This window comes from Chenopodium album, chromosome 8 (genome assembly GCF_948465745.1).
Source record: "Chenopodium album chromosome 8, dcCheAlbu1.1, whole genome shotgun sequence".
Classification (NCBI taxonomy): Eukaryota; Viridiplantae; Streptophyta; class Magnoliopsida; order Caryophyllales; family Amaranthaceae; genus Chenopodium; species Chenopodium album.
Genome location: NC_137841.1, coordinates 35,882,522 through 35,904,818, shown reverse-complemented (window position 1 = coordinate 35,904,818; position 22,297 = coordinate 35,882,522).

Here is a 22,297-nt window from a genome sequence, read left to right as displayed (position 1 = left end):
CTCCGAGTAGTCCTCGTGACACAAAACAGGCACCGTGTCACGGTGGGTGTCTGCCGTGTCACGGGAATCTGCAATTTATTATATATATATATATATATATATATATATATATATATATATATATATATATATATATATATATATATATATATATATATATATATTTTCTTTTTTTTTCTTTTTTTCGACAAATTTTTTTTCTTTTTTTTTTTTTTTTTTTTTTTTTTTTTTTTTTTGCAGATTTGGTTGATGGAACGTTTAGAATTATTTGAAGCCCCCGACGATGTTGAAAAATATGGCCCTAACGACCTAGTCTGCAGGAAAAAGAATTACTCTGCGAATATGTCGTACGAAGATTGGAAAAATTTCTTTGCAAAGAGAGAATTTTCCATTCGTTGGGTGGTGCCTTGGTGGAGGCTTACTAGGATGGTTGGCACGAATGATACTCCATATTGCCGTGTTCCTAGTATCTCAAAACTGACCTTTTATTGCCCTTCTCGACTGATGCGGCAGTATGGTCTTGAACAAGTAGTTCCACGCTATAACGATAGTCCTTGTGAAGTATCGTTGCATGAAAGTAACGTTCATAAGTACGAGACTTATTGGGTTGGAAGACCTTTGTGGACCGTTTCTGCAAGTGACCAAGCTCCTCCTCCTTTATCTAGTGCATACAAGGCATGGTTGAACCCTAGAAGTAGGAGGGAACGATTCGGATCACGCAAGTCTGATGTGAAGAGTCGTCTTGGAAATAAGAAAGCCCCTCCTAAAGATCGTCTAGGTCCGAGAACACAAGGGATTGAGTTTAAGACTCCTATAATGCCAAGAAAGAAGAATTATGTGAAAGGGAAGGGTAAAGAAAAGATGGTCTATAGGGAGAAACAACCGAAAAAATTCAAGAAAGGTGAAAGGGGTGAAAGTTCGACTAGGGGTGTGACGGTTCGGGCTACGAAAGACACATTAATGGTGAAGGCCGACCTAATTGACCAAGAGAAGGATGTTCCTAAAGTGAAAAGAGATTAGATCAATAGTGCTTTGCTTTTTATGAATTATAATTTTTATTTAAAATAAGGCATATGATGCCAATAATTGTAGTCGCATTTATTTTAATAATAATAGCACCTTTTTTTCAGCCTTAAAAATAAAAAATTACAATGACTTTTATTTATTATTTATGTATCCGAGTCAGGGAGTCGGACGTAATGGAAGAACGAAAGTTAAAAAACCTCAAACAAACAATGAATTCGCAACGAATGCGTCACTAAAAAAACGAAAAACCTGGAATTCCACCGTGTCACGGTGAAAAATCCCGTGACACGTTACAAATTCCCGCGTCACGGCAATTTCCTTTTTTTTTTTTTCTCAGGGCCACCGTGCCACGGTGAACTGTACCATGACACGGTGGAATGTCCCGTGTCGCGGAAAACCCCCTTTTTTTTCTGCACTCAGGTCCACCGCGCCACGGTGAACTGTACCGTGACACGGTGGGATGTCCCATGTCGCGGCAAAACCCCTTTTTTTTTTTTTTTTTGCACTCAGGTCCACCGCGCCACGGTGAACTGTATCGTGACACGGTGGGATGTCCCGTGTCGTGGCAAAACCCCTTTTTTTTGTGACGCAATGCTGAACTGACGCGCATATTTGATTAACAGAGGGAGGATTTTTATTTTTTAAAGTGGCTGGGCCCCCTTGAGGGGTTGCCTACGTATCGTAAAAAGGAATCAGGCCAAACGTAGCTCTATTGGGTCATGAACCCATGCGACTAGGCATAGAACTTCTTGAGTTGATCCAAGTTGGTTAAATTGTGGAAGCCGTTACTGTCCATGTCTACCAATTGTGCCGCTGCGCCGGACAGGATGGCTTTAACAATGTACGGGCCTGACCAATTCGGTCTGAATTTTCCTCTTGGATCTAACACATTTTTACGAAGTGCCTTAAGCACTAGGTCACCCTCTTTGATGTTCTTGGTCTTGACTTTTTTATTAAAATGTCGCGCCATACGCTGTTGGTAGGTTTGGACGTGATGCAAAGCTGCCAAGCGTTTTTCATAAAAAAAGACCAGTTCATCGTATCTTGCTCTAATCCAGTCGACTTCATCTAGTTGGCTTTCCAATGCGATTCGAAGAGAAGGGATTTCGAGTTCGATTGGTTGTACAGCTTCAACTCCATAGACCAAAGAGAAAGGGGTAGCCCCCGTTGATGTACGAACAGAGGTTTGATAACCCCAAAGGGCGAAATGTAGTTTCCTTGGCCAATTCTTGTAATTTTCTGTCATCTTTTCAATGATAGTTTTCACATTTTTGTTGGCCAATTCGACTGCACCATTTGTTTGTGGTCTGTAAGGTGATGATCGGTGATGCTTGATATGATATTTCCGTAATAATTCCGCGCATTCGGCTTGGAAATGTGTTCCATTATCACTGATCATCTCATGTGGTACCCCATAGCGGCATATGATATTTTTCTCAATGAATTGAGCTACATGTTTCGCCGTCAGCTTAGCATATGAGGCAGCTTCGACCCATTTGGTGAAATAGTCGATTGCTACGAGAATGAATTCATGCCCCCCTTGTCCTGGTGGTGTTATTTTTCTAATGATGTCAATGCCCTAAGCGGAGAAAGGCCATGGAGAAGTATATGTGTAGAGAAGCGAAGGTGGAACATGCTGTAAATTTGCGTAGACTTGACACTTCATACATTTCATGACGTATTCGTGACAATCTCTCTCCATAGTAGTCCAATAGTAACCTTGTCGTTGAATCTTTTGGACTAACATTTTTGCGTTCATGTGTGTTCCACATATACCGGCATGAAGGTTTTCCATGGTTTTATGTGCTTCTTTCTTGGCTATGCATAAGAGATTTCTTCCCATTGCAGTTCACTTGTGGAGTTCTCCCCTAATGAGCACATACTGTGAGGCCAGGAGCCTCAAAGCACGGCGTGCCCTTTTATCAGTATTAGGAGGGTATTCTCCTCTTGTCACATAATTAAGGATGTCTGTATACCATGGCTCTTCATCTTCTTCTTGTGGTTCTTGTTCATCGTCCAGTGCGTGAACATAAGCCGGCTCATATCTTCTTTCTATGGTCAGTGGCATTCTGATTGTATCAGTTGGAATTCGCACCATTGATGATAATTTAGCTAGTGCGTCGGCGAATTGGTTTTCTTCTCTTGGCAAGTACGTATATTCCACTACATCTAGTTGCTCCGTGAGAGTTTCTAAATGAGCTTGATACGTAGCGAGACTCACTTCTCACTTTCCATCTCTTGGAGATTTGGTTAATGATTAGTGAAGAATCACCATAGATTCTGAGTTTCTTAATTCCAAGGCGACAACTGCTTCTAACCCCAAAATTCATGCTTCATATTCTGCGGCATTGTTGGTGACATCAAAGTCGAGCTTCATGGAAATTGGGATGTGCTCTTCATTGGGTGACACGAGCAAGACTCTTACACCACATCCTTTTTGGTTTGAAGCTCCATCGAAATAGAGTGTCCAGCTATCATCTTCAGTCATGAGTAAATCTTCGTCAGGGAAATCGTACTCATCTTCTTCCTTTTCAACTTCTTCTAGCGGAAAGTCCGCTAAGAAGTCAGAAACCGCAGAACCTTTGATGGCTTTTTGTGGCACAAATCTCAAGTCAAACTGAGCAAGATTGACTATCCACCTTGATAATCTGCCATTGAGTGTTTCTTTTTCGAACAAGTATTTGAGAGGATCCATCTTGGACACGACATGCACTGTATGAGTGAGCATGTAATGTCTTAGTTTCTGTGCGGCCCATACAAGTGCGAGACACAACTTCTCAAGTGGTGTGTATCGCGTCTCATATCCTTGAAGTTTCTTGCTCAAGTAATAGATTGCATTCTCCTTGCTTTTGATCTCTTGTGCTCGCATTGCCCTCATCCTTTCTCTTGTGACCGTAAGGTAGAGTCGAAGAGGAAAGTCTGGTATTGTTGGCGCTAGCACGGGTGGATTTGCCAAATACTCTTTGATTTTGTCGAAAGCCTTTTGGAAATCGTCATCCCATGTGACTGGGACATTTTTCTTGAGCTTATTGAATATAGGTTCACATATCGTTGTGAGCTTTGATATGAACCTACTTATATACTGCAACCTTCCAATGAAACCTCGAATCTCCTTCTCAGTTTTGGGTGGTGGCATGGCCATGATCGCCTTTACTTTTGTAGGATCTATTTCAATCCCTCGAGAACTGATCACGTATCCAAGTAATTTGCCTGACATGACTCCAAATGCACATTTTGCTGGATTTAATCTCATGTTGTACTCGCGGAGTCTTTCAAAGAACTTGCGAAGTGAAATAATATGGCTTGGGCGATCTTTAGACTTAACGATCATATCATCAACATAGACCTCCACCTCTTTGTGCATCATGTCATGCAACAATGCTGTAGCTGCTCTTTGGTAGGTGGCACCCGTGTTTTTCAACCCAAATGACATTACCGTATAGCAATATGTACCCCGTTGCGTGATGAATGTGGTTTTCTCCATGTCTTCTTCGGCCATCAATACCTGATTATATCCGGCGTAACCATCCATGAATGATAGGAGTGCATGGTTTGCTGTGTTATCGACCAAAATGTCAATGTGAGGTAGAAGGAACCCATCTTTTGGGCTTGCTTTATTGAGATCCCTGTAATCAACACACATTCTGACCCTTCCATCCTTCTTTGGAACTGGAACCACATTTGCTATCCATTCTGGATATTTGGATACTCTGATGAAACCTGCGGCCAACTGCTTCCTAATTTCTTCCTTGATTTTGAGAGCCACATCGGGTTTCATACGACGCAGCTTTTGTTTGACAGGCTTCATACCTGGAATGAGTGGTATCGTATGCTGAGCTATATCCCTGTCAATTCCTAGCATATCTTGGTATGACCAAGCAAATACATCAAAAAATTCATTAAGCAAGTTAATTAGCTCTTTGCGTTCATCTTGACTTAGTGTTAATCCAATTTTTACTTCTTTAACAGTCGTATCATTGGAAATGTTAACTGTTTCTGTATCTTCGATAACTGCCGTTTTATTTTCGTGTTCTTCCATTACTTTTATTATTTCTTTGTCATTTTTATCAATATCAAAGCAATATTGATCAGGGCTAGGGGAATGACACGCTTCGTAAGCAAAGGTACTCATTTTATTGAATTCATTGGCTAATACATCAAGAGAGGCAAGGTCGGCTGCGACCTCACCGGAATTATTTGGACTAGAAAGAGAGGACTCAACAAGAGACTCAGGATTGAACTCTATAGCAGAAAGAGGGTCGGCCTCAGACTCTAAGGACTCGTCTACAGACTTAGACTCAGACTCGGACTCGGACCCAGACGACTCAGACTCATCAAACATAGGACCCTCGCCAGCGGTTATTTCCAACTTCTCTCCACTTGGCGTAGTGATCCTCAATGTCTTGCGCCATCCCCTTGAAATATTGTCAGCTTGGACAATTAACTCGGAGGGTTAAAAATCCTTGTTTGCTATGACAGCTTGAACTAGCTCGGAGTTATCATTGCGGACCGGCTTAAACTCATTCTTCTCCAATCTAAAAAGGAGGTTGATTCCTAGATCTTCATAGTTCGGGCTAGCTGGCTTCTCGGTTGTGAAGAGCTCTTCGTCTTCGTCAACAAAGTCACAATCGAGGAATATCTCGAATCCTGGTTCACGGATCCCATCGTGGACGAATGTCTCAGGGAATTCATAGCATGGGAAGTCTTCCCCTTCTTTGATGTACTGGCCATTGAGGGTGAACGGATATGGATCCATGGCCATTTCCGTCTTCGTGATTCGAGCATTATTTCGAGCCTTCATCTTCAATGAAGCTTGTTTCACATCTTCTTTTGTTGGCTTGAATCCCAAGCCAAAAGTATCCTTCTTGAGTGCACCAGGATGGCCCCAAGATTCAGCCATTTTCTTCTTGAGTCCAAGGGTCATTCCAGGGAAATGACCTTGCTTCTTCAGAATGGCATTGATATTGGTGTTTGAATAGGGATCGAAGTCGAGATGGCACTTTTCCTCCTCTTTAATCACGAGAACATCATCAAGTGAAAACCCCCAAAGATCTTCATCTTCTTCGTCATGTTCAACATGGAGGATAGGAGTATCAATAACTTGAATGCGCATAGGAGAAGCATCAATAGTAATCGAAACCCCTCCAACTATGGCTTTCACTTTCTGGTGCAGCGATGATGGAATTGCCTTTAGCTTATGAAGCCAAGGGCGTCCTAACAACATATTGAAAGAGGCCTTAATGTCCACCACCTGAAATTTGGTGCGACGTTCAATGGCCCCAGTAGTTATATTCAGTATGATAGTACCCACGGCATGACGGTGAGTATTATCATAAGCGCGAATCCCTTGAGTGGAGGGAGTTAGTTCTTCATTCTTTATGCCCAACTTCTTTGCAGTACGGAGTGGGCACACATTGATTGCAGAGCCATTATCAACCAGGCTCATAGGAACATTCATTTGCCTACACGCCACAGTGAGGTGTAAGGCCTTATTATGTTGGTCCCCTTCTGAGGGCAGATCCTTATCAGAAAACGAAATCAGATTGCTAGTACTTGGCAATTCAGTAGTGAGAAAGTTGACCAGTCCTTGAGGATTCATGTCATCATCAACTCCTATCTTCACCAGAGCATTCATCACAGCCTTTCGATGCTCGTGGGAAGTGGCCAAAAGCTTCCATACATTCATCTCCACCTTGGTCTTTTGCAGTTGTTTGACCACATCGCTGTTCACAAGGTCGATGGGATCAACTATCGGATGTGATTGTGGTGGAGGTGGATTAGGTTGTTGCAACCGTCCACTTCTAGTGAGAACCTTGACCTTAAAGTCCCCCTAAACATCTTCACTTTTGCCAAGAGATGAACAGGCTATATCCTTGAGATAGACGTCTTCATCATCACTATCCCAAATCCCATTCACTTCTTCAGTACTTGAGATAAATACAACTTCCGACAAAGGTTCATTCACAGGTTGAATGAGTATCGACGGATCAAAGGAGACTTCATCTCCCATGATAGCCAAAGCATCAGAAAGAGGACCTGTTTGAATGTTAGGCTTCTTGCCCCCTGGAGGGACAGGAAGTTGATTAGCATCGATCAGGTCTTGGATTGCATCCTTCAGCCTCCAACACTTCTCAGTGTTATGACCCTTGCCTTGATGAAACTTGCAATAAGCATTGGGATCATAGCTAGCGGTCCTATTCTCTGGCCGAGGTTCTAGAAATGGTCCGATTGGCATAATCAGTCCTTGACCATGCAAACGGTCATAAGCAGCATCATAAGTCATTCCCAAAGGCGTGTAAACCCTCCTTTGCCTTTGGAATCTTTGAGGAGGAGCATTAAGGGCCAGCACGTCATTGATATTGATATTGTTGGTAGCATTATTGTGCTTAGAAGACGAAGAAGAAGGAGTGTCGTTCTTCTTGTTTTTCCAAGTGTTGTTATTATTGTTGCTACCTACAGACTTCATTAGTTCATCCTCAATATTGATTCTAATATCGTATACAACTTCAAAGGTACTCAGAGGCAGAAACTTCAAGTGTTGCTTGTACTTATGAGTCAAATTGGCAATGAACAAGCGAACCATTTCTTTCTCCTTGGGGGGATCCACCAGGAGCGCACCTGTTTCCCTCCACCTGCTTAAGTAAGTGGTGAAGCCTTCATTCTCTTTCTGTTTTAGAATGGAGAGTTCACGTTCAGAAGTCTTGGCCTGGATGTTACACTTGTAACGATTCATAAAGCTTTCAGCAACATCCTCCTAGGTCGCGACATGTTTGGATTCCAAAGAATATAACCACTGTTAACAGGCATGCTCTAAGGAAAGAGGGAACACTATAGGGAAGAGTGTCACATCTACTCCCTTAAGAGCCATAGTTGCAGAAAAATCCTTCAAATGGAAAAGCGGATTATCAGTAGGCTTGAATTTGGGAATGTCAGCAGTGGAAAACTTCTCAGGAAGCTTTTCTCTTATGGACAAAGAGGTTACAGGCTGTTCCGCATAAGTGAACTCTTCAGAAATCTTGCTCATCTATTCCTTAATCTTGTCCATTGCAGCAGTAGTGACATTGTTTTGATTGTCTTGTTCTACAGTGCTGACTCTAGTGGTTAGCGTCTGCATCATGTCAGACAATCTTTCAATTGTCCTGTTGAGGTTCTCGATGTCTTCCTTAGTGGTCATTGGTTGAAAGTAGACTAGAGATGGATCTTGTGGAGATGATTGAGGTGGTTTCCTTGTACGCCTCTTTGGTATAAGAGGTTGTTGAGGTATGGACTCAAACCGTGACAATCTACCCCTGCTTCTTGACCAAGTGCTGTGACACCGAAACAAACACACATTTAATGACCAAACTTAACCTTAACCCATCCGGATTAAAAAGAAAAAAAGGAAAAAAAGAAAAAAAAAAATTTATTAAAAATCTATAATTTTGAAATTCTACTTGTTTATTTTTTCTTTTAAAAAAAAATATGGGAGGATACTATCCGACTTACTCCGAAAAAAAAACGACACAAAAACAAGACTTCCCTAAAATACGGTCAAAAAGTGGTGCAAGACTTAAAGAAAAAAGTGTGTGAACACGATATGTGAGTGATTAAGTGAGGTTATAGACACGTGTTTTGACCGTATAGCTAGACATGACACAAAACTGGACACAACATTCGCACAAAAATCGAAAAAAGACTGACAGAACACTTTCCTGGGCACCGTGTCACGGTGCAGACTGTCGTGACACGGTGCAGTCTACCGTTAGACGGTAGAAAGCCCTGTGGCACGACACTGTTTACCATGGCACGGCAGAACATGCCGTGACACGGTGCGCAGTTCCAGGTCAATTTGTGATTTTAACCGATTTTAGGTCCGTACTAATTACTATGTGAGAATAAAAACCCTCGGTCATAGGTTAAACAAAAGAGCAAACACATGAAGGTTAGCACCAAACAACCACATAGCATTTAGGCACGATGATGTAAAAAAGTTCGCAACCTAGAGTCAAGATCTATGTTCAACTATTGGTCAAGCTTTGGGTGTCAAAAGGGTACCATGGTTAAGAGTTTGGACGCGTTAGCAAGGCAGCCTCCCTTGAGGGTGTATGCCAACGGGCGGCTCCGCGAGTTCGTGATGAAATCGAACTCGACTCCATGGTTTGGGTGGATTTAATAACTCGGATGAACCCTTATTTCCATGAGCGTTTTTGGGTCGATAGAGCTTAAATCCCCCGGGGCTAAGACGCATGTAGAACACATACGTTTTTTCAGAAAAATCGAAGGAAGTCGACTGTGAGGAAAGAAAATAAGCCACCGGACTGATTAAGGACTACCGTGACACGGCAAAAATTCCCGTGTCACGGTACCGTGCACCGTCAGACGGTGCACTGTACTGTGACACGGCAGATTTTGCCGGGGCACGGCAATCAAAAGATCTGACAGGTGCCCTATTTTCCTTCGCGCGCAACCAAGTTATCCAATTTTTCCTACGGGACAGACCTGAATGCGATGTTAAAACGTCCATGCAGATGCAAAAATGCAAAATTAATCATAGGAATATTTTTTCAAGAATCTTTCAAGTCTCATCCACTCATCTTAATTAAATACCGATCACTCAAATCGATAAATAATCAAGAATCCTCCCTAGTGGAGTCGCCAAATTGTAGGCGTCGTTCGAAGTGCGCCTACGTTAAAAGAATATGTGAATATGCTTGGCACTCATAGGAAGTAGGAATTGACATTACGATTAGGGACAACGATTAGGGACAAATAAAGTAGGGAGCCGCCAACAAGTTTTTAAGGAACTTGTAAACCGTTCACGGATCATAAAAAGGCAACCGCGATAAGGGACAACGATAGGCAACAACGATTGACCCGTGAAGGTTACACCCCATTCATAATCCATGAGATTACTAACTCCATATGGTTGGGAACCACGAAAGGAGGATCAGGGATGATGGTACGAAGTGAGTCATAGAGTCACATTCGCCCGTATTGGCCTCTACTCGATTCTTATATTGAAAAGCATTCATGTGATCTCAAAGGCATACAAACAAAATATTCAATTCGCTCCAAACTATTATTTAACTAAATTGGTTGAATATTAATGCACACATAATTCTAAAATATTGGTGATCACTTCAATTAACAACAAGATTAAAAAGGATCCTAAACCGGTTGTCCAAATTATCTTATTAGGCGTGATTTTCAATTACATATTCCAATTAATATGCAATATGGTGATCATAACAAATATAATAGAATAGACATTAACATTGGAAACAATTTAATCACAATTCAAACAACATAAAATTGTAGGAAAAATAATAGAAATAAAAGGAACATGATTCTTACTTTGATTCTGTTTGTTTGCAACTACAAAATAATAAACGAGTTAGTAACTTCAAGGAAATAATAAAACGATGATTAAATTAAATTTAATGAAGTAGAGTTGATTTGAGGCCAAACCCTCAAACAGTTCTACCTTTCACGCCTTGGCTTAAGGATAGAACCACGAGTAAAGTATGGACTCCTTTGAGTACTTGAAGAAGGAATTTTGAAGTAGAAAAGGGTAGGCTAGTGTTTAGTCTAAAACATAGAAGAGAGAAAAATAAATCAGAGAATTACTCGGTGCCCCGTACATCAGAAATGAGGGGGTATTTATAGGGAAAATGTGCTGAGGGAGCACACGGAACCCTAAAATGATAAAAACCCTAAAAAAGTATCCTGTGACACGGCAAACTGTACCGTGACACGGGAAGTCCCACCGTCAGACGGCACACTTTCCCGTGACACGGTACATTTTTGGTGTGACGCGGGAAATTTTCAGAAAACGGGAAAGAAAACGCGTTAAGGGTTTACGCGGAAAAGACACGGAATATCCCGTGTCACGGAAGACTTCCCGTGTCACGGGAAATCCCACTGGCAGACGAGAAGTATTCCCGTGTCACGGTGGGTACCTGCCGTGGCGCGGGAATTTCCAGCCTGTTTTTCCATCTAAGTACATTTTTAACCCTAATTTCATTCGGCATTTTAAGTGCCGATTGATAATTTCGGGCCTTTTCTGACTTATTATTATTTGGGCTAAAATAAGAAAATAATTAAATAAAAATAAATAAAAGGTTTGGGCCAAAAAAAAATAATAAAACAATAAAATAAAAAAAAAGTTTGGGCTAAAATTAAATAATAAGTTTGGGCTGAAATTAAAACTATGCTTTTACCAAACATCAAGACTAATCCATGGACTGTTCAAAAATATGAATTTAATCAAATACAATTTTTTAAGCACTCTCGGGATTAAATACTAAACCCGACCAATAGTGGCGGTGAAAGGTTGTTCATCATCGGGTTTGGTTTTGGGGAGACATTTTTAGGTGTCTACAGAAGCCCCCACTTTGACTGAGTTTGTAGAAACGTCAGTTTCGAAAACGTAAGTCAAAGTAGCCGATAGGGACGGAGAATGATGTAAGACGTTCTGCGATCCTAAATCACTCGGTATACGCCGATACCTACAGAAAAATGTTAATTCCACAGATAAAAGAGTAAAGGGATAGAATACGTATCTGGCACCAGTGTATTGGTGACAAACGAATTTGGCAGCTTCCTAAGCTTGAAGGAATCCACCGAGTGACATTTGTTAAAACGTTTTCCATGCTTGAGGAAAGCCGACTGAAGAGCTTGGTACCTTTCTAAGCCTGAAGAAAGCTACCGGATAATACTTTCCATGCCTGAGGAAAGTCGACGAACGAGTTTGGTGTCATTCTATGCTTGAAGAAGTCCGCCGATAATGTCTTCCATGCTTGAGGAAAGCCGACAAACGAATTGTAGGCGTCTTTCTTGAGGTATCATTCATTTTTTACTTCTACCATTTGTTTTATTTTGCATTGTTGACACCTTTTGATTTTGTATCTTTCAGGAGCAACGGAGGTCCCGCTCGCGCTCGAGGCATAGAGGCTCGGACGAGGAGGAGCTTGGTCGTGGTAGACGATCTCCTGAGATTCACCGGCGTTCTCATTCTCAGCGGGAGCCTCAGACTACTCAGCCGTTTCAGGAGGCTCAGTGGTAGCAGCCTCAGTCTTCCCAGCGTTTTCCGGGCCAGAGTCAGGGGAAGATGTGCAGAAACCGGCTGGGAATCGCTGAGCATCCTGAACTCCTTTGTACACACATTTTTTTATAGGAAAAATTGAAAAGAATAATCCCACCTTTGTCACTTCTGCTAAAAATAATCCTACCTTTGAATAATCTAGAAATAATCCCACCTTTAAACCCCATCTGCTCAAAATAGTCCCTTAACCAGTTTGTTTACTTGTTAACCTGTTAAAGAAGGTGTCTGCCACGTGTTGATTTCTTATTGGTCACTTTTAAAATAATATAACAACCAAAAATAAAAATTAATTATATTTAAAACAAAACCGAGCATCCTCCTCCCCCTTCCCAATCCCCCATCCGAACGGCGGTCAACCACCATCCCACCCATGCCGGAGCAGCCCCACCTTCTTCCCAATCCCCAACAATCATCCCGCGTGCCGTCACACTCCCTGCCCCCGTTAAAATCTCGTACTAGGTGTGTCAGTGTGTGTGAGGGCATTATGATATGGAGCTATGAGCCTATGGCCATGGATCAGAATCGAAGAACAAGCTACCAATTGCTTTTCTTTACCATTTAACAATTTGCATGTATAATATGATTGAAATTTTCCTGGAGTGTACTTAATTGATTTTGTTGTGCACACTTGATTTAGATTAAAATAACCAAGAATTGTAAACTTTGCTAGGTCATTTTTTTTAAAAAATTGATGCCGAAATTTCGCTATTCTCCATCTCTAAGTGAGAAGTAGTGTAACTGAAAAGATCTTATTAGGATGATGGTGCATTTTGGGACTCATGGAAAATGTGGAATTTTGGCGGGTTTTGAGGTGGAATTTTGGAGTGTGAATTTGATGTTGTTGCTATTGCAGGGTGGGGGGGGAGGAGGATGTTGGTCGGTTGAAAAGAGGTGGATTGAAGGGGTTTCGGGGTTGGGTTGGGTTGGGAGGGAGGGAGGGAGGTACGTCGGTCCAAGTGGGGAGGAATCATGTCACGGGTGGGGTTTGTTCGAAGATGGGGTTTGGTGGTGGTGTGGTTAGAGATATGGTGGTTATGAAGTGTTGGTGGATATGGGGGAGGAGGGGGTGGTCATGGTTGCTGCCATGAAAAAGGGTAGGGAGGAGAGAGAGAAGAAATAAAAAAAAAAATTAAATAAAATAAAATAATAATAACCTAATAAACAAGTTGTAGGTAAACGGGATTGTTTTGAGTAGATGAGGTATAAAGGTGGGATTATTTCTAAATTATTCATAGGTGGGATTATTTTGAGCAGAAGTGACAAAGGTGGGATTATTCTTTTCAATTTTTCCTTTTTTTTTAGGAAACAGGTGTATATTTTATTATTTTTTGTTGTAGATATGACAAATTTTTTCTATATATATGTCATTATTTTCTCTTGTTTCCATGTGTACATTTATTTATTTATTTTTTTTTACTATTTTTAACAAAAAATAAAAAAAAAACTTACCCAAGGGAGGGATCCCGACTTACCCTCCTCGAAAAAATAACAAAAAGAGACATAAGGAAAAAAAGAAAGCGAAGAGGTAAAAACAAAAAAAGGAAAGAAGAGAATAAAAACAAAAAAAAAAGGAAAATACGAAAGAAACAAAAAAAATCTAATTAAATCTAATTTTCATGCCACGACAGACCAGACGCACGTAACTGGATGAGTTGCGCGCGGTTGTCGCGTGCATGTAAATTGGTTGCGGGCGGATGGCATGCGCAACACATGAGTTGTGCGCGCCACCTGCTGGTGAACTTTCCTTTGAGCGAAAATTGTCGAAATTTTGCCCTTCTTAGGTCTATTTAAATGTGGTTTCGTGTAGGCTTTTGATCATCTCGCATTCATTCGCTCAGTGATATCAGAAAATAAAAAGAATTATTCTCTCTAAATTCTCTCTTCTTCTTCTTGTTTTTTTCTTTTTTTTTTTTTTTTGAATTTGAACAATTGTGAAAACCTTTGAACAACGTTTGAAGCGATGGGTTACTTCCCTCACAACCGAGGACAAACTAGCTTTCAAAATTTACCACCTAGACCCTCTATTGAACTACATGGAACTAATGATAAATTTTGATTTTCTTCATGCCGTCGTCAATCATTGGGATTCTAACCATCATCTTTTCTTGTTTAAAAGGGATGAAATTGTCCCACTACCTGGTGAGTTTGAGGCCTTGCTAGGCGTCCTTCCAAATACTCTCCCTGTGACCTATGCACTTACCTTGTCGTATCCCAAACCTATATTCCAAAGATTTTTTGGTTTGTCTGACAATGATATGACTAACATTGGAACTGAAGAAGGCGTGAATTTGATCCAATTTATTGAACACTTTGTCGCCCCTTGTGACAACATGACTAAACAACGCTTTAAAATTCGTTCCTTATGTTATTGTCTTGTTGTTAATTGTTTACTTAGGACGGGTAAAGAGTATGGAGATTATTCCATGGTGTCCATAGTAGAGCAAATAGAGGGATGTCATTCACTCGTTCTGTTGGCTTTGGCAGAAACCGTTCTATGCTTGAATCGCCTTAGAGGATAACCTAACGAAAACGGTTTCACGGGATGTCAACTACTATTACACGTACGATTTTTTTTCGTCGTATAGCAGCGCAAGCTTTAAAGTTATACTGGCTTGACCAGCGCAATCTTCTGAGATGCGCGCGGATGGCGCGTGCAACTGATTTTGATGCGCGCGCCACCTGCTTGTGTAAAATCGCAATTACTTTTTCTCTCTTTTTTCCAGATTTGGCTCATGGAACGTTTGCGAATTGTTTATTACCCACAAAACCTTGAGGCTAATGGAGTAAGGACATTCCATGGACGTTGAATTCTCTACAAGCATAAGAATGAAGAATAATGGACATTGTTTTTCTGTCACGGGGTTCCTAACATACGCTTTGTCATTCCTTGGTGGAACATAAGTAGTATGGTTGGATATAGTTTTAAATGCCCTTATATTAGGCTTCTAGGCCTATCTAGTACTACCCACTACAAGAAAAATCACTTTTCGTAGCGATTATTTCGTAGCGATTGTACATTCGCTACAATATACAAGTATGTTTGTGAAATAATTAAGGATGTCGTATCATTTTTATAATCGCCATGGTTTTCCCATATAAAATCGATACGGAAAGCATAATAATACATATCCACACTATTTTTACATATTTATACAATTTTGAGAAATCGTATCATTTACAATCGCCACTAAATCCTAAAAATCGATACGAAAAGCCTTTTCAACACTAGATATATAAATATTGTTTGACAAAGATATCATAAAATATGTCATAACTTATTGGTGAAACATTTAATATAAGAGTTTTAGGTTGCATGTTCGAATCTTGTAAAGATTATACGCATGTTTTTTTTTTTTTTTGAAGAAAATGAGTTAAACATTTATAGCGATTGTAATTAATCGCTACAATAATCACCACGATTGGACGTAGTTTTTCGTATCGATTATTGAGGCCAACCCCAGTGATATTGAAAACCACTACTAAAGGCTAAGGCAACGGGGGATATTGTATCAAATGACCATTCGTTGGGAAAGCTTTTTGTTGCAATTACAATCGATACTAAAGGTTAAAATAATCGCTACGAAAAGGTTATTTTCTTGTAGTATTTTATCTTTCCTTGCAGGGTGAGACAGTACGGGATGAAATAAATTATTCCCCCGCAAGATTGTGATGCCCCTAAAGCTGTGCTCTTTAAACCCGAACGAATTGCTCGTTGGGTAGAATATTTGTCAAGTCTTCCTAGATGGGTAGTACAAAATCCTATTGCAAGTATTGTATTATCTTCCTTTTACAAGGCTTGGATGAATGCGGCGGATAAGGGCGAATTGAACTAGGCTCGATCATAACATCAAGCGGCCACGGCTCGTAGTCCACCTAAGCCTTTGATGCATTTGGCCAACACTAATCCACCTAGTAGTAAAAACAAAGAAGTGAGATGAAAATAGGACTTCTCATCTCCTAAGCCTCGTTCAAAGAAACCGAAGAGGAAGGCTCCTCCTAAACATGCACAACAAGGGGCGAAAATTAAAGAACCTTCACCAAATACTCGCAAGAAGGCTCAAATTGTTAAAGGAAAAGGAAAACAGGTTGCAAAGGCCCCAATCCCTAAGTTGAAGAACAATGTGTGGGTGAAAAAGAAGAATGTAGGGGAAATTTCTAAGGTTTTTGAAAATACTGTGATGGAAACTATTCCTCTATCATCCGTGACAATCGAGGACATAGTAAAACTTTAGAGTGTTACACAGTTTTATCATTAGTTTAAATTGAATAAAGTGTAATCACTACTATGTTTTTTTTTTATTATTATTATTATGTATCATGTAGTTCAATAATGTCTCTTATTTTGAATATTTAATGCAATAAAATGAGCTTTAAATATTTTTTTTAATTTGATATGATCGAATCATAAAGATTGCCTACGCATTCGTATTACGAAATCAGGTTTTTGCGTAGTTCTTTGTAATTATTATATATATATTTTTTATTTTTTTCTTTAATCTCTTATGTAGAAATTAAATGACAAAATTAATCAAACCTTGTTTAGACAAAGCTTAAATCAAAGTTTAATTTTTATTTTTCGAGTATATGTTCACCTTCTTTTTATCGTAAGTAAAAATAGTAACTTTAATCGAGCGCAAAACTTCTGGGTTCGCAGTTCGTCATAAGGTGGGGCGCACAACATCAGAGGTTGCGCGAGCCTGTCACACGCAACTAGATTTGTTGTGCATGACATCCGTGCCTAACCATTATTGTTGCGCGCAACACCTATACTACAAATTTCTTTTTTATTTTTTGCCTTATTACCCCCCCCCCCCCAAGTGTGTAGAGTTTTTCGTGATGTTCGAAAAAATCTGAACACTTAGAATGGTCTATTATTTCTAAATTACCCCCCCCCCCAAGTGTTATGTATTTTACCGTGTTATTTGGTAAAGTGCAAAACACTTAGAATCTTTCAATTGAATACTAAAAATGATTTGTTTAAAGAATGAACGAGTTTATCCGGATTTCATATGTAATTTTTTTAAGTCGATCCATGTTTATTAATTGGAGAATTTCATCACCTCCAATATCCATTAATCTGACGACTCCTCCTGGTAGAATTTCAATTACGCGGTAGGGACCTATCCAATTAGGCTTGAATTTCCCTCTTGGATCGGTTGCTGGACCCCTAACTTCCTTTAGTACAAAGTCACGTTCTTTGATATTTCTGGGTCGTACCCTTTTTTTAAAATGACGCGCAATGAGTCGTTGGTAAACTTGTACATGATGAAAAGCTCTTAACCGTCGTTCATTGAGGAATAAAAGCTTTACATACCTCGCTCTTACCCATTCAGCTTTTGGTAGCTTACTTTCGAGTACGATGCGTAGGGATGGTATTTTTCTAGTTCGATTGGTTGAACTGCATTCATTCCAACAACTAAGGAGTATGGAGTTACTCCTATTGATGTTCGTATGGACGTTCTGTAACCCCATACTGCGAAGTGTATTTTATTCGGCAAGTCTTTATAATTTTCAGCCATTTTCTTAATGATGACTGTAATGTTTTTATTTACCGATTGTACAGCTCCATTCATTTGAGGTCTATATGGAGATGAGTGATGATATTTTACTTTATAACGAGTTAAGAGGGTCTCGACTTCAGCTTTGAATTGAGATCCCTGATCACTAATTAGTTCATGTGGAACTCCATATCTACAAAGGATGTTTCGTTCGAGAAACTTTTCGACATGTTTAGAAGTGATATTCACGTAAGAAGCAGCCTTAATCCACTTTGTAAAGTAATCAATGGCTACTAATACGTACTCGTGTCCTCCAGTCCTCCTACTCCTGTTGGAGAAATTTTACCGATTATGTCAATTCCCCAAGTTGAAAAAGGCCAAGGAGAAGTGAGATTGTATAGTTCGGATGGTGGACAGTGTTTTTAATTAGCGAACATTGGCACTCTAGCCATTTTTTAACATATTGTATGCAATCATGTTCCATAGTGGACCAATAGTACCCTTGTCGTGAAATTATTTTGGCAAGCATTTTACCATTCATGTGAGGTCCACAAACACCTTTGTGAGTATTCTCCATAAGGCGTGTGGTTTCAGGTTGGTCTATACACAATAAAATTTGACCATTAAGTCCTTTTTTGCATAATTGACCATTTAATAGACCGTATTGGGTTACAAGTGTTCTTAAGGCTCGTTGGTCTTTTGATGAAGTATTTTCAGGATATGTTCCATGGGTAATATATTAGAAGATATGATCATACCAAGGATAGTCTCCTTTAATGTCATTTATTTCCTCTATTGCGTTGCAATATGTTGGTTCTTCTCTTCTATCAACCAATAATGGAATCATATTTAAGTGATCTGGAATGTTGATCATTGAGGCTAATTTTGCTAGCGCATCGGCAAATTTATTATCATCCCTTGGGAGATATTTAAAATCAATATGTTCAAAATGCTCGATGGGTTGCTCTAGGTGTGCTTGGTATAATGTCATTATGGGGTTCTTTATTTTCCATTTTTTCAGTATATGATTAATAATTAAACTTGAATATCCATATACCTCTAATTTTTGCACACCTATGCTAGTTGCTGATTCTAATCTAATAGTGCACGCTTTACATTTCGCGGCATTATTAGTAACCCCAAAGTCTAGTTTGACAGAGATTGGAGTATGTGCTCCCTCTGGACTTATGAGTAACACTCCTACACCACATCCTTTTTTATTAGTCGCACCGTTGAAGTCCATTACCCATTTTTCATCTTGTGTCATGAGAATCTCTTCATCCGGAAGATGAGTAGTTTGTGCATGACTTGTTTGAATTGGATGTTATGCCAGGAAGTCGAAAATTACTTTCCCTTTTATTTATTTTTCATGAATATATTTTAACTCAAATTCGGCCAAAATTACCAACTACATGGATATTCTTCCTTATATAGGTGGTTGTTCAAACAAATAATTTATCGAATTTTGTTGAGAAATCACTTGAGTAGTGTGTGGTAGCATATAATGTCGTAGTTTCTTAGTTGCCCACACTAATACTAAACTTGTTTTTTCTAAGGTGCTGTATTTTGTTTCATATTAAATGAATTTTTTGCTTATGTAATATATTGCACGCTCGACTTTTTCTACCTCTTGTGCTAACATGGCGCCTGTGGCCGTGTCTGTAACTGTGATGTAAAGCCTAAGAGATAGTTTGGGTACTGGTGGTGCTAAAATTATATTGGTGGACTTTTGAGATAATCTTTGATTTTCTCAAAGGCCTTTTGACATTGATCGTCCCATTCATGTTTTTCTTCTTTTTTCAACTTTTTAAATATTGGCTCAAGTCATAGTCAATTTGTTGATAAACCGACTAATGTACTGTAGTTTGCCAAGGAGCCCCCTAATTTCTTTTTTTTGTTTAAGGGGGAGGCATATCAACGAATGCCTTTATTTTGGAGGGATCGATCTCAATACTACGTGTGCTTACTACGTATCCGAGTAACTTGCCGGAAGTTACTCCGAAGGCGCATTTTTGTGGATTCAATCGCATTTTGTATTCTTTTATGCGAGTGAAAAATTTGCGTAAAGATTTTATATGTCCCATTCTATCTTTGGACTTTACGATCATATCATCCACATACATTTCTATATCTTTATGCATTATATCATGCAAGAGAGTCGTAGCCGTTCTTTGGTACGTAGCTCCTGCATTTTTTAAACCAAATGGGACTGTGTAGCAATATGTACCCCAAGGGGTGATAAAGCATGTCTTTTCTTCTTTTTCTTTTGCCATTAAAATTTGGTTGTAACCTGCGTATCCATCCATAAAGGATAACATCGCATGTTTAGCCGTGTTATCTACCAATATATCAATATTTGGAATAGGAAAATCGTCTTTAGGGCTAGCCTTATTAAGGTCCCTAAAGTCGACACACATGCAAACTCGTCCATTCTTTTTAGGGACTTGGACAATGTTCGCTACCTAATCTAGATAATTACATACGCGAACGAAACCTACGTCTAATTGCTTTTGTACTTCTTCTTTTATTTTTAGAGCGACATCAGGTTTCATTCGTCGATGTTTTTGTTTTACTAGTTTAGAGGTAGGGTTCAAGGGAATGGTATGTTCCGCAATTTCCCTATCTTTTCTAGGCATGTCCTTGTATGACCAAGTAAACACGTCTTTGAATTCTTTGAGCGTCGATATGATGGTCGATCGTTCTCCCGGATTTAAAGATAAGCAAATTTTGACTTCTCTTTTGTTTTCATTAATTCCTATATTGACTGTTTCAATTTCATCAATTATAGGGTTGTTTTGTTCTTGTTCATTCATTAGTTCAATCAAGTTATTAATATTATCATCTTAATTAGATTGATTGTTGTAGCATTCAAAAGACTCAAGAGAAGGCATATACTCGAAAATAGAGCTCATATTATTAAATTCAAAAGAGAGTACATTAAGAGAAGATTCCTTTTTAGGATCTTCAACCTTAGAACTAGAAAATAAAGATTCAATAATGACCATAAGGCCTAGATTTTGAGCTTCCCTAGAGTCTATACTAGATTCGTCGTCCGATTCTTCAAACATTTTCCCTTTGCCTATGACGATTTCCAGCTTATCGCCTTTGTGATTGATTCATTTGAAATACTTCTTCCATCCATGCTCAAAGGTTTCTTTAGAAGGGGTAATCAACGAGGTTGAGTCGAAAGCTTCATCTTAAATAACATTTTGATTAGTCATTGTAGCGACATGATTTTGCTCTAGTCAAAATACCAAGTTGAATGCTCACCCATCATAGCACCCTGGAGTTGGGTGTTTTGATTCAACGATTTTAAGATCGTCATTCAAGATGTAGCAATCGTGAAATATCTCAAATCCAGGCTTCTTGATTCCTTCCAGAAATAGTGATTCTGGAAAGTCATAGCAAGGGTAATCTTCTCCCTCCCTAATGAATTGTCCATTGAGGGTTCGTAGGTAAGATGGGAGCAAAGTGATTATCCCTTTTTTTATTGTTGTCTCTACGTGCTTTGTTTTTAGCATCATGAGACTCTATTTCTTCCTTGGTGGGTAGGTGTCCCAATCTAAAGGAGAGACTTTTCTTTGAGATAGGGAGTAAAACAGATTTCTTTATTCCTATTCCCAAAGGCATTCCAGAAAAGTAACTACCACTACTAGTATTTTAATATTTAACAAAAATTCAATAACGACGAAAACATAATATCGTCTTTTAAAGCACTATTTTACTGATTTTTAAAGTGAATGTAAAATGTTTCTCGTAAATTATCTGTCAAATGTTAAGACAATATTTTATTCCCATTGTTAATATTTAAAAAATTAAATATAATAAAAATAATAAAGCATAGATGTGTCGTTTGTCGTTAATAGGAGTAAACACATACGCGGGATGAAAATTTCACCTAGCGCTAAAATAAATCACTCTTCCTGGCCTTAATTATTTTGCACACTAAAATCCCCAATTTTTTTTCTACGCTCAAATCAATAATTCTCCAATTCTCAATCTGTGGTTTGTAATTCTTGAGGTTAGGGCTCGAAATTTCTTTAAATTAGCAAATTTGAAAGGAAAATTTCATAATTTAGGTATGTTAATGTCTTCTTTCAAATCAATAATTCTAATTTAGGGTTATGAATGAATTGTTGTTAATCTAAAATTTTTTCTTTGGTTCATTATTAATTTTAGTTATATGTATAATCCGAATTATTGATTTTATTGAATTACTTTTGTTTTGTTTTTCAATTAGTTTTGATTTTCTGTTTAATTGTCTTAATATTATATAATTAATTCTCAATCTGATGTAATTTAGGTGTTTCAATGGATTCATCTTGTTTAGCTATTTGATCTTACATATTCTCTCTGTTTTTTTTTTGTTCAATTTTCATTTCTTAAATATTTCGATTTCTTGATTATTAGATGCATGTATGCGATTTTCTTTTAATTTTTTCTTCAGTTTGTTTTTTTATTTATTTCTTTTAAACAATCAGTTCGTTTCTAATAATTAACAATGTGTTGGGTTTTATTCAATTATCTAAGGGCTGTAAAGGTTTTACAAGATTTATTATCACTGAGTTTTTTTTAAGGGACTTAACAATTTATGGGGCTTTTCTTTCAAATTTTTACCATGAGTTTTTGGTTTTATTTGGTGGATAGCAAAGAAACATTAGCTGATAAAACTAGAGAATCCTTCCGCTAG